This window comes from Saccopteryx leptura, chromosome 3, assembly GCF_036850995.1.
Source record: "Saccopteryx leptura isolate mSacLep1 chromosome 3, mSacLep1_pri_phased_curated, whole genome shotgun sequence".
In the NCBI taxonomy this organism is placed as follows: domain Eukaryota; kingdom Metazoa; phylum Chordata; class Mammalia; order Chiroptera; family Emballonuridae; genus Saccopteryx; species Saccopteryx leptura.
Window position 1 is genome coordinate 69,734,072 of NC_089505.1, and position 11,336 is coordinate 69,745,407.

General features: G+C 53.1%; 1 pseudogene; it reads left to right on the forward strand.

The window, feature by feature from the left end:
- Nucleotides 1–7,623: 7,623 nt before the first annotated feature.
- On the forward strand, nt 7,624–10,460 carry LOC136399204 (myeloid cell surface antigen CD33-like; annotated as a pseudogene).
- Nucleotides 10,461–11,336: the final 876 nt, after the last annotated feature.

Sequence of the window (11,336 nt, forward strand, 5' to 3'; positions counted from 1 at the left end):
CTCACAGTGCTCCAGAGACAGGAAGACAATATTCAAATCCTGGCTCCAGCACAAGATGGGTCTGCTCTTTAGAAAGTGAAATCATAAAATACCTTTCTGTGGTAACAGTCTATTATGATAAGTGTCAATGTAAGAACGTCCACACCTACAGAGAATTTTTACGTGAGTTTGTTTGAGCCAAAAACAGATGACAATTGCCAAAAAGTGGGATCTCAAATGCTGCAGAGAGTGGCAGGTTTGCAGTTTCTTGTATGCATTTGAAATTAAGGAGAGAGTGTAAGGAAGATTATTTAAAGGTGGGAGAAAGTCAGGCGGGGATCTATCACAAGATAGTTAAGATTGTTTGCTTTCTTGATGGTGTCATACTTTAGAAAGTAGACTGAAAAGAAGCATTATTTTATTTTTAAAAAATTTATTTATTGGAGTGGCATTGGTTAATAAAATATATAGGTTTTAGGTGTACAATTCTATAATATATTATCTGTGTGTTGTATTGTGGGCTCAACCACCCCTAAAAAGAAGCATTTCAAAGGTGTGTTAACTGAGATACACAACAATAAAGCCAGGACTTGCTTAAGGCAAAGATAAAACTTTTACTAAAGAAGTTATGTGCTTGGGGGTGACCACCCACCATGACCCGCCCAGTTAGGGATTTATGGTCAGATCACCTGGCAAGGTTACTTTCAATAGAACTCCTTTTTCATCCACAGAAGCTAATAACAACTTAACTTCAATCACATACAAAACCTCTACACCTTCTCCTAAAACTTGATGTTCTTGATGTCACAATTTACATCTTTTTATCTAGTGCATCCATTAACAAATGGTTGTTTTAACACTTTCGTCTTTTAACTTTTATACCAAAATGAAAAGTGATAATGATGTGTAAGTCAACGACGGGTTGCACATATGACAGCGGTATACCAGATAGCTTAGGCTACACCATCTGCATCTGTGTAAGTGCACCCTGTGATGTTCACACCATGATGAAATTGCCCAGTGAGGCATTTCTCAGAACTTATTAAGCAGAGAATGGCTGTATTTAACATCCTGTACTTACAACTTGAAGAACTCTCTTAAATATTTCTTGTAAAACTATGCTAAGCCCTGGGTGGCTGGCTCAGTGGTAGAGTGTCGGCCTGGTGTGTGAAAGCCCCGGGTTTGATTCCTGGCCAGGGCACACAGGAGAATTGCCCATATGCTTCTCCACCCTTCCCCCTCTCCCTTCCGCAGCCAAGGCTCCATTGGAGCAAAGTTGGCCCGGGCACTGAGGATGGCTCCATGGCCTCTGCCTCAGGTGCTAGAATGGCTCAGGTTGCAACAGAGCAACACCCCAGATGGGCAGAGCATCGCCCCCTGGTGGACTTGCCGGGTGGATCCTGGTCGGGCACATGGGGGAGTCTGTTTCTCTGCCTCCCTGCTTCTCACTTCAGAAAAATACAAAATAAATTTTTTTAAAAAACTATGCTAAGTGGAATCAACCAGTCACAGAAGGACAAATGCTTCGTGATTCCATTTGCATGAACTATCTAAACGACTTAGACTCACAGAAACAGAGAGTAGAGTGGCAGCTGTCAGGGCCTGGAGGGAGGGGAAATGGTGAGTTGCTGTTTCAATGGGTATAAAGTTTCTGTTATGCTAGGTGGACATGTTCTGGAGATATGCTGGACAATTTGGTCCTGTAGTTAATGATGTTGTATTGTGCACTTAAAAATTCTAAGAAGGTCGATTTTATGTTACATCCTCTAACAATAAAAAACAAAACCCCCCAAAACATGAGGCACACAAAGACACTGACAGGTGATAGATATATTTCTTACTTTGATTATAGTCATTGTTCAAACAGGTTTGGGCATACACCCAAACACATCAAATTGCACATCAGACTCCATACATTAAATATATGCTGTTTTTTAATATCAATTACACCTCAATAAATCTATTTTTAAAAATAAATAGAGCCCTGGCCAGGTAGCTCAGCTGGTTGGACTGTTGTCCGAATGTACTGGGGTAGCAGGTTCAATCCCCAGTCAGGGCACATACAGGAATCTATCAGTGGATGCATGAATGAGTGGAAGAACAAACCAATTTCTCTATCTCTGTCCTTCCCTCTCTTTCTAAAAATCAATAATTAATAAATAAACAAATAAGAGATACAAATATGAACCTCATTATCAGTTCTGCAGTGGTAAACAGATCATTATTATCAACTTTAGTAGGTGGTTATAAAACTCAAAGGATCCATTGTAGGGACAGTATTTAAAACAGTAAATAAGTGATACTAAATATTCACATTAACTTGGCTCCAGCAATTAACTGGACCATTTCCACCTAATTACAGAAGTCTCCTGTGACTTTTCACCTGATTCCAACAGCTGTTTGGTTGAATAGGACCAGATATTTAAGAGTCATTACTGCCATCTGGTGGCTAAAATCTGAATTACTGCCTCTGCAGCTTCCCACAGGAATGTGTTCCCCCAAGTCAAGAAGACACTAGACTCTTCCTCTTCTGCTGAGCTGAGATCTCACAGGAGGTTGTACTTTTTGGCTTGCTTGACGTTGGATGGGAGGTTATTACAAAGGACCATGTTAGGAACCTCTGGAGAGCTAGAGAGGAGGGCAGAGATTTTCCTGGGGTCACATGGAAACTGTAGAACAAAACCTTACCGCACACTGATCCAAGCCCGTTTCCTGCATTCATACCCTACCCAAATTGTTTTCCCAGCTACAGTATAGACAGAATTCTGGGTGATTTCAGGCGTCTCTGGACACACAGGCTGCTCGGAGCATGTGAAAAGCTAGAGAAACAGCCAGACGGGTGAACCTTGATGGGAGGAGGTGCTGTTGCCCGCAGCAAAACACCGGTAAGAACGAGATTCACATGGGAGGCCAGATCCAGAGGAAATTTGCACCGTGAATTAGAAGGAGAGTTTGAACGGAGTTCATCCACTGATTCAGCCATTCATTCACGGAAGCCCATAGTGAGCATGTGCTCTGTGCCTGGCCGGGCCCTTGTGGGGTGATGGAGAGAATGGGTTCTATGTGCTAAATGCCCAGATGATTAGGAACATGCTTCGTAGTCATAGAAACCCGTATCCCCATCCTCTTTCTCCACTTCTTAGCGGGATTAATAGGCCAGCATGACGCGAGGTGGAGCCTCCTGATACCTGCCCAGGAGGGCTCGGTCCGGGGACAGGAAGCAGTTGGCAAAGGACAGGACATGGGTGGGCAGGCAGCCAGGGGACGGGGTGCAGGTCCTGCCTTCCCAGGTTCTCATGGCATGTCCGTTGCCCTCTCTGGCTGCAGTAGCCCCCGCTGAAAAAATGAGGAAGTGAGAAAATGTCCCAAGGCCGGTCTGCGGTTCCTCTCCTGTGACCCGACACCGTCTCACTTCCCTGTCAGGACTTCCCCTTGGCTCTGCGGGGTCTTGATTCCTTGAAAGAGGAAACCCAGACAGCAGACTAAGTGAGGAACGGGCTTTGGCCATCCTGTTGCGGAGCTGCAGCTGCCCCTGCTACCTGGGGGAGAGCTGGCAGGGCCGGGAGCTGAGCCGAGCCTGTCACCCCGGGGCCCCAGGCTGAGCACCCGGATTTCAGGCTGCAAGGGCTGACACAGGGGGCTTGTGAGCCCCCACACCCTGCACCATCTCCTGCCCTCGGGGTTTGGAGGGGGCTGGATAAAACCCACACTTGCCTGTGGCTATTGGTTCCAGAATAGGGACAAGCCTGGTAAAGATGACCTAGTGGCCACAGCCCACTAAGATCAAACACTGCAGGGCTGAGACTCAGGGACCACGCTGCCTCTCGGGGACCCTGGGAAACAGAGCCATGCTTTGAGCATCATCAGCACCTAGATGATGGAGATAGGACATATTTCTTTCAACTGGAAGAAAGAAACTGAATATAGTTACTTCTATGCTTGCTTTTTCTGCACATGATAGGTTCGGAACTGCCTCTGGTCAGGACAGGGATGCAGGGAGTGCGGGGACCCCATGGAACCTGAGTGCTATAGGCTGAACCGAGTCCCTCCCCCACACCAGCTCATATGTTGAAGACTTTCAACACGATTGTGATTTCAGAATGAATGAGATTAAAGACGTTCAGGAGGGTGGCCTCCGCAGACTGATGGCCTTCTAAGAACAGAAAGAGAAAGAGAAAGTGATCTGTTCTCTCCCCTACATGCAAAAAAAAAAAAAAGGCTACATGAGCACAGTGAGGACGGGAAAGCAACCACAGCCACATGCAAGCCAGGAAGCAGGCTCACACCAGGAACCAAATCTGCTGACACCCCGAACTTGGACTTCCCAGCCTCCAAAGCCGTGAGAAATACATGTCTGACGTCTGAGCCGCCCGGTCCATGGCTCGCTGTTGTGGAAACCTGAGCAGACCAAGTTCCCTGTCGGCCTGCAGAATCACACACACAAGCCCATGCAATTCTCCCTCGGGGACCCGGTGTCACCACTCCCCCTTGTCACTGCAGACTTGTTCACGCTGCTCCTGGGTGCAGCCCTGGGGGTGGGGGTGGGGTTCCCCTCCCCAGGCAGTGAGTACAGGAAACTCATATGCTGCTGTGAGTCTAATCTGTTCAATATGAACTGTCAGCAGCTCAGCCTTCCCCGTAACTCCCGGGGTAGGAATCGTCCCTCCCTGATGGGATGAGTAGGAGATGATCCAAAGGTCCCGGAGGCCACGTTCTGAGCCCCCATTGGCCCTCAGGGGAGCTGAGCTGTCCCAGGTAGCAGCTGGAGACAGAGAGGAAGGAGCTCACCTGCGGCGCCCAGGTCTCCCTGCCTCTCTGTGCGGAGTGAGGGGACAGGCTGGTGTCGGGGCTGCTCCCACTTGGAGAGATGACAGAGGCTGAGGAAGAGGTAGCAACTCCTCCAGGCCAGCAGTGACCTCGGCTTAACTGGGCCGAGGTCCCACACCTGCACCTTCTTCTCTGGTTCTGTTTCTGGCACTCCAGGGACACCAACCATCTCTGCCCTGCTTCTGCCGGTCAGGGGTGCGTGGGGGACTTGTCCTGGGGATCCCTAGTCTAGAGGTGACGGAGCCTTGATGACGGGCCTGGGGCCGGTCCAGCATGTGGCCGGGGCACAGGGGTTCTGGGGAGGAGAGACACTGTGAAGGGGGCATAGGCGGGCCCAGGCCTGGGGCAGCAGCAGCTGAGTGCCCCCTCTATGTACAGCCTCTGCTGACCCCTCCACAGGGGAGAATTACAAGCTCCCTGCACTGTGTCTCACAGTAGCCCAGCCAGGCAGCACTGGGAGTCCCTGAGCCAGTGTCTGTCTGTCCTCCCCCCGCCCCAGTACAGTGAATGCTGGTGGGACAGACAGGCCGGTCTCTCCACGTGGAGGTCAGAGCTGATGGCATGGAGGGGGCAGCAGCTGCAGGAAGCCTGCAGGTGCCTGCACTGCCCAGAGCTACCACGGGGGGGGGGTGCATGTGAGGCGGCTTCCCACAGGGCTGACAGGGCAGGAGAAAGGGAGGTGAGGCCAAGGTAAAAAAGTTGAAGGGGTTGGCCCTGGTTGGTTGGCTCAGTGGTAGAGTGCCGACCAGGCGTGTGGATGTCCCAGGTTCAATTCTCAGCCAGCACCCATCTTCTCCACCCCTCCCCCTCTCCTTCCTCTCTGTCTCTCTCTTCCCCTCCCGTAGCCAAGGCTCCACTGGAGCAAAGGGGGCCCTGGCACTGAAGATGGCTCCATGGCCTCTGCCTCAGGCACTAGAATGGCTCAGGTTGCAATGGAGCAATGCCCCAGATGGGCAGAGCATCGCCCCCTGATGGGCATGCCGGGTGGATCCCGGTTGGGCGCATATGTGAGTCTGTCTCTCTGCCTTCCTGCTTCTCACTTCAGAAAAATGCAAATAAATGCAAAAAAAAAAAAAGGGGGGGGGGTGAAGGGATTAAGCAAAGAAAAAAACTCATAGCCCCAGACAACAGTGTAGGGATCCTAGAGGGAAAGGGGTGGAGGAGATAGAATAAGGTAAAGGGGGACAGACAGTGATGGAGGGAGACTTGACTTAGGGTGGGGAACACACAATATGGTGCGCAGATGTATTATAGAATCGTACACCTGAAACATAATTTTATTCACCAATGTCACCCCCAATAAATTCAATTCTTTTTTTTTTTTTTTTTTTTCTGAAGCTGGAAACGGGGAGAGACAGTCAGACAGGCTCCCACATGCGCCCAACCGGGATCCACCCGGCACGCCCACCAGGGGGCGATGCTCTGCCCCTCCGGGGCGTTGCTCTGCCTCGACCAGAGCCACTCTAGCACCTGAGGCAGAGGCCATGGAGCCATCCCCAGCGCCCGGGCCATCTTTGCTCCAATGGAGCCTTGGCTGCGGGAGGGGAAGAGAGAGACAGAGAGGAAGGAGAGGGGGAAGGGTGGAGAAGCAGATGGGCGCTTCTCCTGTGTGCCCTGGCCAGGAATCGAACCCGGGTTCCCCGCATGCCAGGCTGACGCCCTACTGCTGAGCCAACCGGCCAGGGCCTAAATTCAATTCTTAAAAAGAGAAAGCAACGAGGTTGGACCCAGAGGCCAGCAGAGGGCATCACGTTGTGCCAAGTGTCCCGTGAGCAGGGGGAATGCAGAGTGCTCCTCCCCTCCGTGACTTGACCCCCTCACTGTACCTGGGCCCACAGCAGGGTCCCATAGCTGGGAATCTTTTTCTTATCCACTGAGAGTTCAGGCCTTGCCCAATCTTCTCACCTGTGCTCAAGAGCCACCAGCCTACGGAACCACCAGCCACGGCCTCTGCCATGTTTATCCTCACAAGCTGTAGGTCATCTGTTCCTCCTCTGCATGGGACCATCTCAGGGCATGGACGGTGTCTCCTGCATCTCCTCTGCCTCCAGCCCTCACACAGGGCACAGGCTCTCTCGGAGTTTGTTGAGTGAATGAATGAATGAATGAATGGCTACCTCTGACACCTTATCTAAGACCCTTAGTTATATTTTACGCACCACACACACACAGAGAGAGAGAGAACCTGCAACCCAGGCCCGCCTGCCTCTGGGCTCTAGACCAGGATTTCTTAACCTTGGCTCTGCTGACCTTTGCGCTGGTTGTCGGGAGGCTGTCCTGTGCATCACAAGATATGTCGCAACATCTCTGGACACCACCCCCTGGCTGCCATTTCCACCCTCCTCCCGAGGAAATGTGTCCAGACATTGCAAAATGTCCCCTGGTGGCCAAGGTGGATGCCTCTGGTTCAGACCCACGTGTCTAGACAACACGGTGACTCTCAGGCTAGGAAGTGACCGCACCCTACTGCAAACTGAGGGCACTGACAACACCTCCGCTAAGGCAGAAGGACTCAGGCGCCCACGTCGTCTGTCTGTCTAGCCTCGGACCTGCAGAGGCCCCAGTTGCTCCCGTCACAGGTCAGGACAGGCCTCCCCCTGTCCAGACCCTGGTGGCCAGGACCCACATCCCAACAGTCTCTGGGCTGTGGGGTGTCCTCCCTCACTGTGCAGAAGGGGACGCACTTCATCTCCGAGGTTCCCCTTCTGTGGACGGCGAGGTCACATATTGATTCCCAGCTTCCGTGGGGCTCGCTGCCCCCAGCACCCCTCCCATTGCCTCCCTCCTGTTTTCTCTCACAGGGGCCCGGGTTCCCTCATGTCAGAGATGCTGCGGCTGCTGCTGCCCCTGCTGTGGGCCGGTGAGTGCCCGGGGGGCGAGGGTGTGGGCGGGGGGGGGGCTGCAGCTGACCCTCGTGTCCTGGCAGGGTCCCTGGCTCAGCATGGAAGATTCCGACTGAGAGTACAGGAGTCTGTGATGGTGCAGGAGGGCCTGTGTGTCGCCGTGCCCTGCTCTGTCACCTATCGCCAGTACTACTGGACTGACTCGACCCCAGCTCACAGCTACTGGTTCTGGGAAGAGGCCGGTGAATTCTGGGATTGACCAGTGGCCACAAGCAACCCAGACCGTCAAGTGCTGGAGGAAGCCCAGGGCCGTTCCGCCTGCTTGGGGACCCCCAGGAGTACAGCTGCTCCCTGGACATCAGAGACGCCAGGAGGACCTATGGAGGACTTGACGTTTTTCTGGTGAAGAGAGGAAGTTCTATGATATATCTTTACACACGGAGCAGGCTCTCTGTGCTGGTGAAGGGTAAGGAACAGGCTCCAGGCCAGGCCACAGGAAGGTGCATGGTGACCCTGGGGGCAGGGCTGGGATGGAACGACCTGAACCAAAGCCTGAAAATTCCCTCAGGGCCACAGCTAGGACCCTCCCTCCTGATCCCCTGTCTCCCCTTCTCCTCACCAGCCCTCAACCACATACCCGACATCCTCATCCCAGGAACCCTAGAGTCTGGCTGCCCTGTAAACCTGACCTGCTCCGTGCCCCGGGCCTGTGAGTGGGGCACGCCCCCCACCTTCTCCTGGACGTCAGCCGCCCACACCTCCCTGGGCCCCTGGACTCACCCTCTCTCCTCGGTGATCACCCTCACCCCACGGCCCCAGGACCACGGCACCCCCCTCACCTGCCAGGTGAAGTTCCCTGCAGCTGGTGTGACCGTGGAGAGAACCGTCCTGCTCAACCTCACCTGTGAGTGCTGGGTCAGTATGCCCAGGTCTTTAGGGGGTGGGGGAGGGCAGGGGGGCCAAGCAGGGGACACTTGCTGCTTTCATCCTGGAGGCCCAGCTGTGTAGGGGACGTGGAGGACACAAAATCCAGCCCTCCTGCATTTCTGTGATCTCTGGGGCTGAGGGGATCCCTAAACGGTCCTCCTCCCATCTCACCCCTCTGAAGAGGGAACTCCTCTCCTCCTGTCTGAGGTGCCTCCCAGAACCCAAGTCTCACTAGCTGCCCAGCAGATGGCACAAGTGGGAAGGAGCCCGTCGTGGGCTGAAGTGAGCAGGGTCTCTTCCAAATCAGGGCAGGGCCGGGTTTCTGACTCATCCTAGATTCACCCCGGTGACCAGACACCCCTTTGCAGCTGAACCCAGTGGCCCCTCTCCTTCCTCAGCCCCCATGGCCACTGTGAGCAGCTGTCCCCATGGGCCCCTCACTCCCTGAGGATTCTCCAGGCCCCGCCATCAGCTCACCAGGAGAACAAGGCACCATCCACGTGGCTGAGCTGCCTCTCGGGGCCTCTCACCTTACATCTCCTGCCGAGTCCCCTGCCGAGTCCCCTAGGCTCACGTTCTCATTTACCTCCAGTAGATATTTTTAATTTATGTATTTTTTGAACAGGCAATATAATATAGTTCCATGGCCAACAATTCAAAAGGCACTGAAGTCTGTCCTCAGACGCCTGGCGCTGGTGGCTGTCGGGGCAGCCGCTGACAAGTCTCTGGTCCAGCTCTTCTGCCTCATCATCCTCATGTAGCTCTGCTGAGTCCAGAACCAGGCCCAGGGATCCTGACAGGTCAGGGCTAAAGTCCTAAAGCCAGCATGAGGTGAAGGGTGGTGGGTGAGGGTCCACGTAGGCAGCAGTTCTGAGCACCGTGCTAGACCAGGGTCCAGGGTGGAAGGTACCTACAGGGCTAAAGAGGGCGTGGCCCAGACTGGCCTTCTGTCCTTCGGTCTCCCCTCCAGTCCCTGCACAGAAAGCAGGGGTTGGGTCTGCTGCCCACTGCACCCTGATACAACCAGACTGAAAGGCCCTGGTCTCTTCTCCCAGAGGCAGGTACTACAGGAGGAGGCATTGAGGCCAAAAAGGAGCATGGAGGATGCAAACACCATCTCAGAGTAACTCCTCAAGTGAGTGACACAGCTGTCTAACCATTCAGTACCCCACTGACACCTCTCCCGGGGTGGCCCCTGGATTTCCTCCACTCGGCATTGCTCCATGTGAGCTGCCATCTTCCTCCCCAGTCGCACTTCTCTAGTGGGTTCCCCATCACGGTGATGACACAGTGAACCTTCTCTAAGGCCCTGTCAGGGATGCAGTTCTCCACTTTGCCCTCCCTGCTTTAGCCCCAGTCCAATAAATCAATGAGACTTGTCCATTCTTCTTCCTAACCACAGGTCAGTCTGATGGCCGTCTCCTTCCCATGGTGGCTCTGGTTGTTCCTGTGGCCTCCTCTCTTCCCTGGGTCTCTGAACTCATCAACATCCTGCTTCCAGATTGCGTTTCCAGAGACATATCGCCCACTCTGCACAGGTTCAACAGTGACATTTCCTCTCCATGGTCAGAGATGAGGTGATAAGCACACAGGCTGGATTTGAGGCTCGGGTGCGGTCTGCCCCCTGCTGGACTCAGGATTCCACCATCTCCCCGGTCTCACACCACCTCCACATCGCACAGGGCCAGGGCCTGGGTGACTCTGAGACTTTCCATGGGCCGTTCCTTCGGCTGAGATGCCCTTCCCACCCCATTCCTCCAGGCCCAGGCGCTGATCATCCCCCAGGCTCAGTTAAAAGTCACCTCATTGGACATCAGTTTGTGTGGTTCCTGAGTGGTTTTGAAGGAATCAATATTTAGTCAGTTCTTGACAGACTCTTCAGCCAGTGTGCCTGAACACCCACTGCGTGCCAGCACTGTAGTAGCAACAGGGCGTGCAGCCTGGACCCCGCATCAAAAGTCTCTGTCATCCAGAAGCTTTAGTTCTGGAAAGAAGAGGATAGAATTTTAATTAAAAACATAAAAATAAATTACTAGAGCCCGTTGGATGATCATGTGTGTTTTGGGAGGAATTACACAAGGAAAGGATCCGGTGACAAATGAGAGGACAACTTCTGACACCTGAGAGTGTGAACAGTGATGTTTGAGCAAAGACCTGGCAACAGTGAGAAAGCAGACATTGTGTTCCCTAAAGGACATTAGCCAGGAGCATGAAGAGCGGTGTCACAGCTTGAGGCAGAAGCAGCCAGGAGTGTTGTGGGGACAGGCCTCAGATGTGACAGCACAGGGACTCATTGGAGGGAGACACCGGGTAGTGCTTAGACCCATTGTGTGCACCGCAGTGCGGCCATGCAGCCAACGCAGGCCTCTGGAGGCCTCTGAGGAGAGCAGAGGTCTGAGTGAGCATTCTAGGTCACAGGACCCACATGGCTGCTCTGTTCAGAAGAGACCAGAGTGAGTCCCCGGCAGCCAAACACAGGTGGGAAAGTCATGGAGGGCAGAAGGGATGATGGTTGCAGTAGAGCACTAGAATGCAGAGGAAGGCTTCATTTTTAGATATATCTTGAAGTTCAGGTTGACTGAGTTTCCTACTGGATGTGAGGAATGAGAGAAAGATGAGAGAAAGGATGATGCCCAAGTATCTCCCTTGAGGAACACACAGGATGGGTTGTGTTTTACAGGCACAGACAGGAGGGTTTGGAGGGTGATGTTCATTCTAAGAAGCCACTTCATACCCAACTGTGGACATCACTGAGAGAGC